Source organism: Berghia stephanieae, chromosome 2, assembly GCF_034508935.2.
Source record: "Berghia stephanieae isolate SIO BIC M18660-M18661 chromosome 2, UCSD_Bste_1.3, whole genome shotgun sequence".
Taxonomy (NCBI): domain Eukaryota; kingdom Metazoa; phylum Mollusca; class Gastropoda; order Nudibranchia; family Aeolidiidae; genus Berghia; species Berghia stephanieae.
In genome coordinates, this window is record NC_088361.1 from 74,709,912 (window position 1) to 74,721,200 (window position 11,289).

Sequence of the window (11,289 nt, forward strand, 5' to 3'; positions counted from 1 at the left end):
AAAATGGCAGAAAGTCTGGCCACTTATTTATAATGAATCGGGTTTGTCTTAGATGACAAAACAAACAAACAAACAAACAAACAAACAAACAAACAAACAAAAACAACCAATGAGACAAACAGAAAAAAAGCAAGATTTTAAAAAGTAATAAACAATAGAAGAGCACATCAATGAAAAACAACAACGAGATGATAACACATAAAAGATATTCGTAATAAATCGATAACTGATTAAATACCTCCAACTACTTGATTAAAAAAAAAAAAAATCATAATCATAATAATGATGATGATGACGATTACAATAACAATAATAATAAGAAGAAGAAGAAGAATAGTAGTAAGTAAGTAGAAATAATAATAATAATAATAATAATAATAATAATAATAATAATAATAATAATAATAATAATAACAATAATAACAATAATAATAATAATAATAATAATAATAATAATAATAATAATAATAATAATAATAATAATAATAATAATAATAATAATAATAAAAGAACAATAGTATAATATCAAAATTAAAGTATATTACAAGCAAATAAAATTATTAAAACAAAAGTTTAAAAATATCAATAGACAGAAGGAATTTTTAAAATATTGGGGGAAAAAAAAAACAAATTTTGAATCGGGCTGTCAGTTACTGCCATTGACTTACTAATAATAGACCGGAAATCTCCACTGCGCGGCGAGGCAAAATGCGATGCTTTTTGCGTGCGCAGCCATTATCGCCTATATGACTCCCTCCTCGGGTCTGCGTCCTACTCCCGCGCATTGTTCGAATGGCATGTATGGTTTACAACCGTATCGCCTCGTCGGTTATGAATGTTTCAACTTAATTTGACTTATAACATACCAGGCATCGACAGCAATACTCAGTCTAGTTGAGTCAATCTATATACTGAAAGTAGAAAATCACGAAAATACACTATGGAGGTATGTATGCAACCAACATAATTGATAAACCCCATCATATTTCATCGATCTTGTAGCAATACATCCCGATGGGCAGTGCACCTCCTACCCATTGAGTAAGTGTATGCAAATGATGGTGCAGAACTGCGTCTCTGTCTTAGCATCAACAACAGTCAGTGTGCAATGCAAGTGGGATTATAGGTATCGTAGAGATGTCGGCATGTTCGTGTCTGATTCATGCTGCGTGCCACACAATAGCAATAGTGGTAAGCGAGGTCTTAAATAACCTATGTAATTTAACTTTTGTTGTTGTTGTTTCTTTATTTGAGTATGATATTTTCTATTTTTATCTATAAATCCCGCCTAAGCGAAAGTCCCTTACGGTGCTGATGCGAAAAGGCCCCGATTTTAAATATATTCCGCAACAAGCATTGATAATTGCTAATTGTTTTTTGGGTTTTTCTGTTTTGTTTTGTCAGTGCCTGAAGAAAAAGAAATGGAAAGGCTCATGTTGTGTTGCCTGGAATTGTTCTAATAGACAGACCAAGAGGTCCGAACTTCATTCTAATGACAGAGAAGAAGATCTTACCTTCCACCGTTTTCCTTCAAATCCTCAAATGAGAAAACAATGGATTGTCGCGATTAAACGACAGAAATTCACACCATCTCGGTTCACTAGAATCTGCAGCAAACACTTTACAGCCACAGACTTTACAACGAGCAAAACAAGGCGGCGATTGAAAGAGACTGCAATTCCTTCCGTTTTTACATATCCACAACATTTGCAGCCGAAAACGGCCATCCAAGAGGAGAAAATTAATAAGAAACCCAACTTTGAACAGGAATCGACCATTTCGAACCAGTGAAATTCTAAATTCCGCTCTTCAAGACCACACGTACTTTTGTTCAAATGCAAATAAACAAACTAAACTAGAAAACCAACTGGCAAGGCTAAGGAAAAAACTCAAAAACAATCGCACAAAAATTATGCGATAAAAATCCCGTAACAAAAAATTGACAGAGATCAAAAGCGGTCTTAAAAATCAACGGTTAATACAGGCCAAAGCTGAAGCGATTCTACAAAAAACTTTTAGTGGAATGTCTCTGGACCTTTTTCGTCATATTCAAAGATGTGGTAACGCAAAGAAAAGGATTTACCTTCCTAAGGTGAAGAAGTTTGCCCTTGCTCTTCACTCTAGTCTCCGAAGGCATACGAGTTTGTGAGGCCCATTTTGCGTCTGCCTCACCAACGGACTCTTCGTCACTGGAAGGCGTCAATTAGTTGCTCGCCTGGATACCTGGACAATATGCTACAAGTTGCGTCGAAAAAAGCTGAGGAGACCAATAGTAAATACTGCTCGTTGATATTAGACGAAATGAGAATAAGGCAGGACGTGTCATGGGTACCCAGTGAGCACAGATTCTGCGGATTCAGAGACTTTGGACAAGGACTCGTCGACAGTCGGGAGGCTACGAATGCACTGGTATTCATGCTGGTCAGTTTGAAAGGGAGATGGAAAGTGCCAATGGCCTATTTTTTGACGGACCATATTAACTCCTCTCAGTTGGCATTTTGTATCAAAGAAGCCATGGAAATAGCAGCAGACTACAATCTCATAGTAAAAGCTGTTGTCGCCGACGGTCTGAAGGCCAACATGAAAGCCGCAACAGAGCTGGGCTGCGACATAAATCTGGAGACTTTGAAGACCAACTTCAAACATCCCCACCCTCAGTTTAAGGATGAAAATGTCTACATGATATGTGACCCTCCCCATATGCTGAAGCTATTCAGAAACTTACTGGCGGACACAGGAAGCTTGACGAGAACCACGAACAGCGGAGTGAAAGCAATTTCTTGGCAATACATTGTCCAACTTCACCTGCTACAGAAAAGAGACAGTCTGTACCTTGCAAACAAGATCACGGAAAAACACATCAAGTTTCAAAATGTGAAAATGAAAGTCAAAATAGCCGCGCAAACACTGTCCAATAGTGTGGCCACAGCTATTGATCATCTGAGGGACGACCTAAAGCTGGAGCAATTCAAGGAATCGGAGGAAACGTGCCTTTTTCTACGGACAATCGACCGGCTGTTTGATATACTCAACACAAAAAATCCGTTTGCAAGAGGTTCGAAAGCTGCCTTGAGTCCCCAGAATGTAGAGTCATGGCAACCGTTTTTGGAGGATGTCCAGAAATACCCCGTGTCTCTCCAAGAGCCATCGGGATTGCCAATACACAGAACCCTGAAGAATCAATGTGTCCTGGGCTTCATCATAACGGCCCAATCAACCCTGGATCTTGCAAGAGAACTTTTTGCCCGTGGCAACCAGTATTTCCTCACTTACAAGTTCTCACAGGATCACGTCGAAATGTTTTTCAGTAAAATTCGGCAGAGAAATGGGTGGAACAACAACCCTAACGCCCAACAGTTCCGCAGTGCCCTCAAAAGTCTGATGATAACCAACTTGATCAAGGCGTCGGACAATGGAAATTCTACCCCACAGGACGACACAGTTGAGTTGCAACTGGACTTCCCACTGGACACAAGAAAGCCAGTTCCTCTAACGAAGATGGATTGTGAAAAGTCAAGAGTGGAAGAGGAAGAGAACCAAGAAATGATGGTGGCAATAAACGACTTACTGGACACGCCTCTCGTCAGCGACTCAGCGACAGTCCTGCTTATTTTACACGGCCGGATTTGTTGCAAAAAAAGCCCAAAAGTCCATCAAATGCAACACCTGTAAGGACGCGCTGTATGATGCACAAAACACATCTTCTACGCAATCTCAATTCCTCAAGCGCAAGAACACTGGCGGTCTAACCATCCCATCAAATGGTGTTGTGACAGTTGTGGAAACGTGTGAAAAGGTGTTTCGCTGCACTATGCCTAGTCCAGCATTGATGGACAGACTTCCGTCCCAGAGTCACATTGACCTTCACATGCAGACCGTCGTCTTGTCCCATCTCCGCTCCAAACACCTTAGCCTTTTTCCTTCTTTAAAGGACCATTTTTTTTGACCACGAGATAGCCATAGAAACCAATCACATCACACAGCTAGTCAAATCCATCTCCAGCGTTTACTTTAGGATGAGACTTTTCAAAGCGGGGCAAATGTACCAGAGACGGAAAATAATGATGGGGAAAACATCAAAAAGGATGAAGTTTAACAAGATCATCCTTTTCAGTGGACTATAAGTACAAAAGGGGGAAGGGGGGGGGGGGGAGGGAGGTGTTACACATCGTTAGTTTTAATGAATCAGTGAATGGTGTTTTCTTTCGACTTAACTGATCGTTCTGTATGTAATTATAATAATAATAATAATAATAATGAAGAAGAAGAAGAAGAAGAAGAAGAAGAAGAGATAATGGACCTGGGGCAAGATTACAACACTTGTATCCGATGGAGACGGCGATCCACTGTGACGGACTTGTTGCCAAGCACCGAAAGGATAAATAACTAAGTAAGTAAGTAATAAAATAATAATAATAATAATAATAATAATAATAATAATAATAATAATAATAATAATAATAATAATAATAATAATAATAATAATAATAATAATAATAATAATACGGGTGGAATCTAAGCCCACTCTAAATATCTTTGTTGAAGAATATTATGATGTGATTATCGAGTCGAGTCGTTGCCTTGGTGCGGCGAGCGAGAAGAGGTGGAGCGCTATAGCGTGCGCGGCAGTTCCCCATGCACGCCTCGCAACTCTCTCGTTATGCGTCCCGTCTATATTCATACGTCTATGGTTACTGCACGTGTTCAATCTGGAAGTAGGTCAGCAGTTTATTTACATTCAACCGAGATTGTCGCACTTTTCACTCTCTCTATAAAAAAGAGTTCCTTGTGGATACTGAATAGTGGCAAAGCACTATTCAGTATCTGATACTGAATAACCACTTCGTAATAATAAAACACATAAAAAAGAAAATGCCAGTCTGGCATACAACGATAATAATCTGGCATACAACGATAAGCAACATCCGGTGTCATCATTCCAGGCGGCAGACCGTATCTAGGGTAAACTAACAGATTTGGGACAGGACTGTCCCAGGACGGTACCCCTCTTAGTGGGTACATTGTGTTGAAACCGACTACCTACATACCGTATCTGTATTCAGATTATGAATTGACATATCATTATATTATACGCATTAATATCATTACACAGTTATTTTACATAGTAATCATATGGATCATTAAACAGGTTATTCAGTTACATTCCTTACTGTTGTTCCTCCTCTATATCCGAACAGTCTTCATCACTTGGAGAAGAATCAGTGTCTGATGGCATCCTTTCACTACCATCTTCCCAGACATTGTCCTTATCGTTATCCAACTTCTGACAAAATGTCTTGTAGATCTTTTGGCAAAAAGTTGTGAGAAAAACCACTGAATCGCTGGTCCTCCAGGTGGTGAAACTACTCAGCCTTTTTCCGCTGGGTCAGGCAGATTATAAAATTGAACATGTGAGTCCTCCACATAAGGGTTTGGAAGTTTGCTCTTGTTATATGTGTTAGAGTATGTAACCTCACCTTACAGTATGATTATTTTTTTTTACTATCTCATCTACTTGTATACTACAGATTCACTTTCCCTCACTAATAGAACTCTTTTTCCACAGAAACCAGTTTAATGTACTTTTCACTTTTTCAATAAAAACTTCCTGTTCTTTTTTAACCTGAAAACTATCAGACGTCTTTTGTTATCCTTATTATTTATTATTTTCTGCAAGCCATCCGTGCTATTATCATGGCATCCTCTACAGGTAATGTGCCCAGCCACATGAATAAATTATTATTTAACGGTGACGAGCGATACTTTGAGCTGTGGGAAGTAAAGTTTTTGGGATTTATGCGGATAAGAGATTTACACACAGTATTTGCCAACCTAGACGACCAACATGTCGAAGTTGATGACAACAAAAATGCTGAATGTTTTGCCGAACTGGTGCAAGTGTTAGATGACAGGTCCTTATCCCTGATAATAAGAGACGCAAGGGACAACGGCAGAAAAGCGCTACAGATCCTCAGAGATCATTATTTACCAAAAGGTAAACCGAGAGTTATTACATTATATACTCAACTCACGTCACTAATTAAGGCTGACCAAGAGTCCGTCACGGACTATCTGCTAAGAGCAGAAACTGCTGCTGCATCACTTCGTGATACTGGTGAGACCATCAGCGATAGCCTTCTAATCGCTATGATTATCAAAGGATTGCCTCCAAAATTCAACTCGTTTACGGCCGTCATTACTCAGAAGGACAAAGATCTAACGTTTACTGAGTTCAAAATTGCCATCAGAAATTATGAAGACACCGAAAAGATTCAACGATCTGACACATCCATCATGAACGTTCAATTTAGCAGTAACAATAACAGCCATAGAAAAGGTAGAGATCATCGTTGGTGTGAAAACTGTAAAAGTACAACACACGACACCGCCTACTGTAGGCGTAAAGAAACCCATTCACGCCCACATAGTCGTTTCTGCAACATCTGCAAAACCTCATCACACGACACAAAATTCTGCCGCAGAATCAAGTCAGCGAAATCTGTTAACGACTCAGAATCAAGTTCATCAACGCAATCACCTCGCAATAACTACTGTTTCAGTTGTGATGCCAATCCATCACATTCACATACTCATCAAATCAATGCGCTCCTAGTCGATAGTGGGGCAACTATCCACATCGTCAATGACCAACACAAATTTGTTCGATTCGAAGAAAATTTTAACCCGGCCGACCACGTAATTGAATTGGCCGATGGCACCAGACCGTCAAATATTGTCAAAGGCAAAGGCGACGTTGAAATTTCCCTCCGGGATACGAAAGGAGTTGACCATAATGTTACCCTTAATAATGTTTTATTCGTACCTTCATTCTCACAAAGTATTTTCTCTGTGAAAGCTGCAACAGAAAATGGTGCAACTATAAAATTCGCCAAAAATGATGCAACCTTGTCAACCCATGATGGTGAAGTTGATTTCAACATAAAAAGAACCGGTAATTTGTATTTCATAAACAGTGTGACAGCAGATACACAAGGTGTTCGTACTTTACAACAGTGGCATGAAGCCATGGGACATTGCAATATTCGGGACATTTTATCATTAGAGAAGGTAGTCGAAGGTATGAAAATCACTGACCGTAATGCAAAATTTAACTGTGGTACTTGTGTGCTAGGGAAAATGACAAACAATGTAAACCGAAAACCAGATGCAAGATCATGTAAATATTACTTTAATTTGGATGGTATCTTTTATACCTCTACAAGTTAGTGTTGTTTAAATCAATAGTAATTTTCATTTTCAATGAGAAAATTTGATCCATCCATTACAAGAACATAATATTAACTATTACTTAATCTTATATTATTAAGTAGATTACTACCTTAACTATAATCATTTTTATTTCCTTTATTTTCCTTACAAAGCTGAGGGTGTGTTAGAGTATGTAACCTCACCTTACAGTATGATTTTTTTTTTTACTATCTCATCTACTTGTATACTACAGATTCACTTTCCCTCACTAATAGAACTCTTTTTCCACAGAACCCAGTTTAATGTACTTTTCACTTTTTCAATAAAAACTTCCTGTTCTTTTTTAACCTGAAAACTATCAGACTTCTTTTGTTATCCTTATTATTTACTATTTTCTGCAAGCCATCCGTGCTATTATCATGGCATCCTCAACAATATGTTGCGGAAGAACTTGGTTTCATGGTGGCATTTGTGACAGATCAACACCATCTGAACTAGATAGGATGCTTTTTCTGCCATTAAAGCTCAGTCTTACTTTATTATAATATATCAGTTTGTCAAGAGAGCTGTGCATTTCGTTTCCATACAGACCGCACACAAAAGCTTCCAATTTAGACCGGTCAGCTGTGCATACTTCTTCTATTGTTCCAAGCCTGGCAAATACATCGATTACAGACTGGATGGTCTTGCTTTTCCTTTTCCTGCAAAACAGTTTGTTGTGTCAGAGCCAGTAAAAACATGGAGGCCAAGAATTGATTCTCTCAAACATGAAGACATTGATGATGCTAAACTTGACATATCTATTTGGCGTAACTTGTTTCTTGTTCCAGTGTCAAAAATCAGAATCTTGTTAAGTTTGTAAGCAAATGACAGAAGGAGGAGAAAGACGTCTGTGTCCGGTGATTTTATTATGATCCTCTTAATCTCTTCTTGATTGAAATATATGAACAGTGAAAAATTATTTGAGTTTCTACTTCTTCTTGTGAAGAAAACAGATCTTGAATTGGTCTTGAAATCACTGATCTTCCATATTCGCTTGTTATCATTGTAAACAACGTTGTCTGTGCAACTTGGTACTTCCTCTGTTGATTTTTCTGTGTGGCCCAACATGAAATGTAAGCCACTATAGTCTCTGACCCGTGACACAGCAACATACAGTTGTCCGTGTGTGACAACAGATTGTGGTAAGAAAATCAACAGCGAAAATAAACCTGAAGTAGCAGACGTGAGCAGAGTTGAAAGACGATCCTGGGGAGGCTTTCCGAAAGCTCCTACAAAGGGAAACAACTCAAATAATATTCCCTCAACTAACCCCAAGAAAACATAGAACCTAGTACCTTTAACTAACCCTAATAGTAATAGGAAAAACAAACACCCTAGCACCTTTGCTAAGACTTATGGCTAACTCTAATAAAAAAAGAAATCCTCCGATCTCGAGCTAACCCTCATAGAAAAAAAACAACACTCGGACTGCTTTTCCCTACTTTTCAATACTTCACAAATCAAAATGGCGGCCAAGAATCAAAACAATAGTCAAATTAGGAAATTGTAAACTTTCACAAATCTATCAAGGTTTGCTCTAGTTTTTAAAATGCTTCTATATGATGACAAATTAAATAAATAAACGCCTGACAAAAGATTAACGATGAAAATACAAATTGAAAGAATACTGGGGATGTAGGATATTACATTTCCATATGCTCGATGTCATTGGTCACATTGCAAAATGACCCACATAGTGAAAAGTGTTCACATTTTAAGAATAACCAACGTTACAATTGGTAATTTTGCTCAGCATGATACATGGATATGTTTACAACGTTCATAAACAAAGCAGCGTGTTTAGATACATTGAGAAAGCTCCAATCGTTGTACAGCAAAAATTCATGTTATCGAGAATAGGTTGGACGAAAACATGGATATAGATCGCTCCCATTGACAGTTTGCCGATAACGTTTAACTAAATATTTCCCAGGGCAATAATTATCAAATCGTTGGCATAAAAAACGACAGTACTATTAGCTGTAATATTAGTTGATGTTGTTAATCGGTGAAACTTATTTATGATGAAGTGAATAATATCATTATGAATGCCACGATTTGCTGAAAAAAGCCATTCGGACTCAGTAATTTCTTTATTGATGTTTATACTGGACAGATAGAGTTGAGGGTGTGGCCATAAGTTAAACATGGGTATTATCCACTCGAAACCATCACATTGAAAGCTTCAAAGGGGCAATAATAATACTTGATGTCATAAATAGATGAAAACTTTGAAAACTTAGTGTTGATCTAAAATCCTTAAAGTAATTAAGTGAATACAAATAAATACTAAAGGATGAATGAAACACCACAGATGACTTCCTGCTGCTGTCACTAATAATTTATGCTTATACCGACATCCCTTATTTATTATTTTTTGTATTTATTTTCAATTCCATTGTATTTATTTTCCAACAACATTCTACACGTTTTTATATTTATATTTCACTTTCTAAACTGCATTACACAGTTCCTTCCCGCCTCCCTCTTTTCACTTAATTAATTGCGCACCTTTTAGAAATATCTAGTATTCTATTTTAATTCGTGCTTCCTTACAAATAGGAGCATACTAATTTCCTGCCAACCAATGTTTTGTTTATTCATCTTAACTACGCCACTACCACATTATCTCATTCATCTGTGGTGTTTCACTCATCCTGTTTTGTTGATAAAGGGGAAACCCGAAACGTTCATTTGATCTGTTTTTGTAATTAAATTAAAGCTTACATTCAATTTCACATTATTATTTATTTCTTCGAGCTTCGAGCAGCAACATTTAATTTACATTAAGTGAATACATTATTTTGAATGCAACGATTTGCGTAAAAACGCCAAACTGACAACTTTTTACAGTGTCGAATTTGGTTGTTTTTGAGAGTGTCGTCGGTACGTATTTTATGATATCTGTTTGACTCAACGAACTTTCAAACTGACTTAAATTATAAAAGAAAATCAAGTTATCTGTTTATCTCTCTGTAAAAAATACATTTCTAATTTTCAAATCTTTCAGTAGAGTTGTGCGCCGTATACTTTTTTTTTATTGACTCAAATAAGCACAATCTTTTTTTTTAAATTTATTTCTTTCTGTATTTATTTCTCTCTTTATCACTTGACTTAACGTCCACTGTCCGATGACGTAGTCTGTGACCTTTTGACACCAAAGCAAAATGTCGTTGTGAAGGCGGCAAGTTTCATCACCACCGTGAATTTTTACACGATTTAAATTGCTGATATCTCAGCTCTTGGAGTAATGAGAAAGTGGTTCTATATCACAATTTAAACCTCAGAGCACGAACTTTTTTTCATTAAAAAATCATGCTTTCATCACTAATTTGCAAAATTCAGTGGTTTTATGTCCCTAATTCCCCTAGCTATATGACTCTACCACTACTACAATCTAAAACCACTGGTCAAAAGAAGTGATGCAGAAATGACAATCACAGCGTGTGCACACACCTCTCTCTGTGTAGGCTGTAGGTGCAGCTTGCTGGAAGTTTGATTGGATGTGTTGTAGTTTTAATAAGTGTGTGTGTGTGTGTGTGTGTGTGTGTGTGTGCGTGTGTGTGTGTGTAGGGTGTGTCTATGTAAGATGCCGGTCTGTGTGTGTTGCAGTGGTGGGTAAATGGGAGGGGAGGAAGTGTCATGCTCTGAGTGTTGTGTTGTGAGTAAGACTCCTTCCGCACTAGGACAAAACTGCCCAGGACAAATTTGTCCTGTCCCGCTGGAGAAAACTTCTATTCAAAAGGGGTTCCGCACTAGGACAGGACTGTCCCGGGACACACCTGCGCGAATGCATTTTTTTTTTTTTTTACAAGATTCAAAAGTTTATTTGTAGGCAATTGTCAATATAACTCATACAAGAATATAATATTTTCATCAACAAATCAAGTAAATAAAATCAATAATAAAGCAAGGCAAACAATGATAGTAATAATGATAGTAATAATGATAATAATAATAATAATAATAATAATAATAATAATAATAATAATAATAATAATAATAATAATAATAATAATAATAATAATAATGATAATT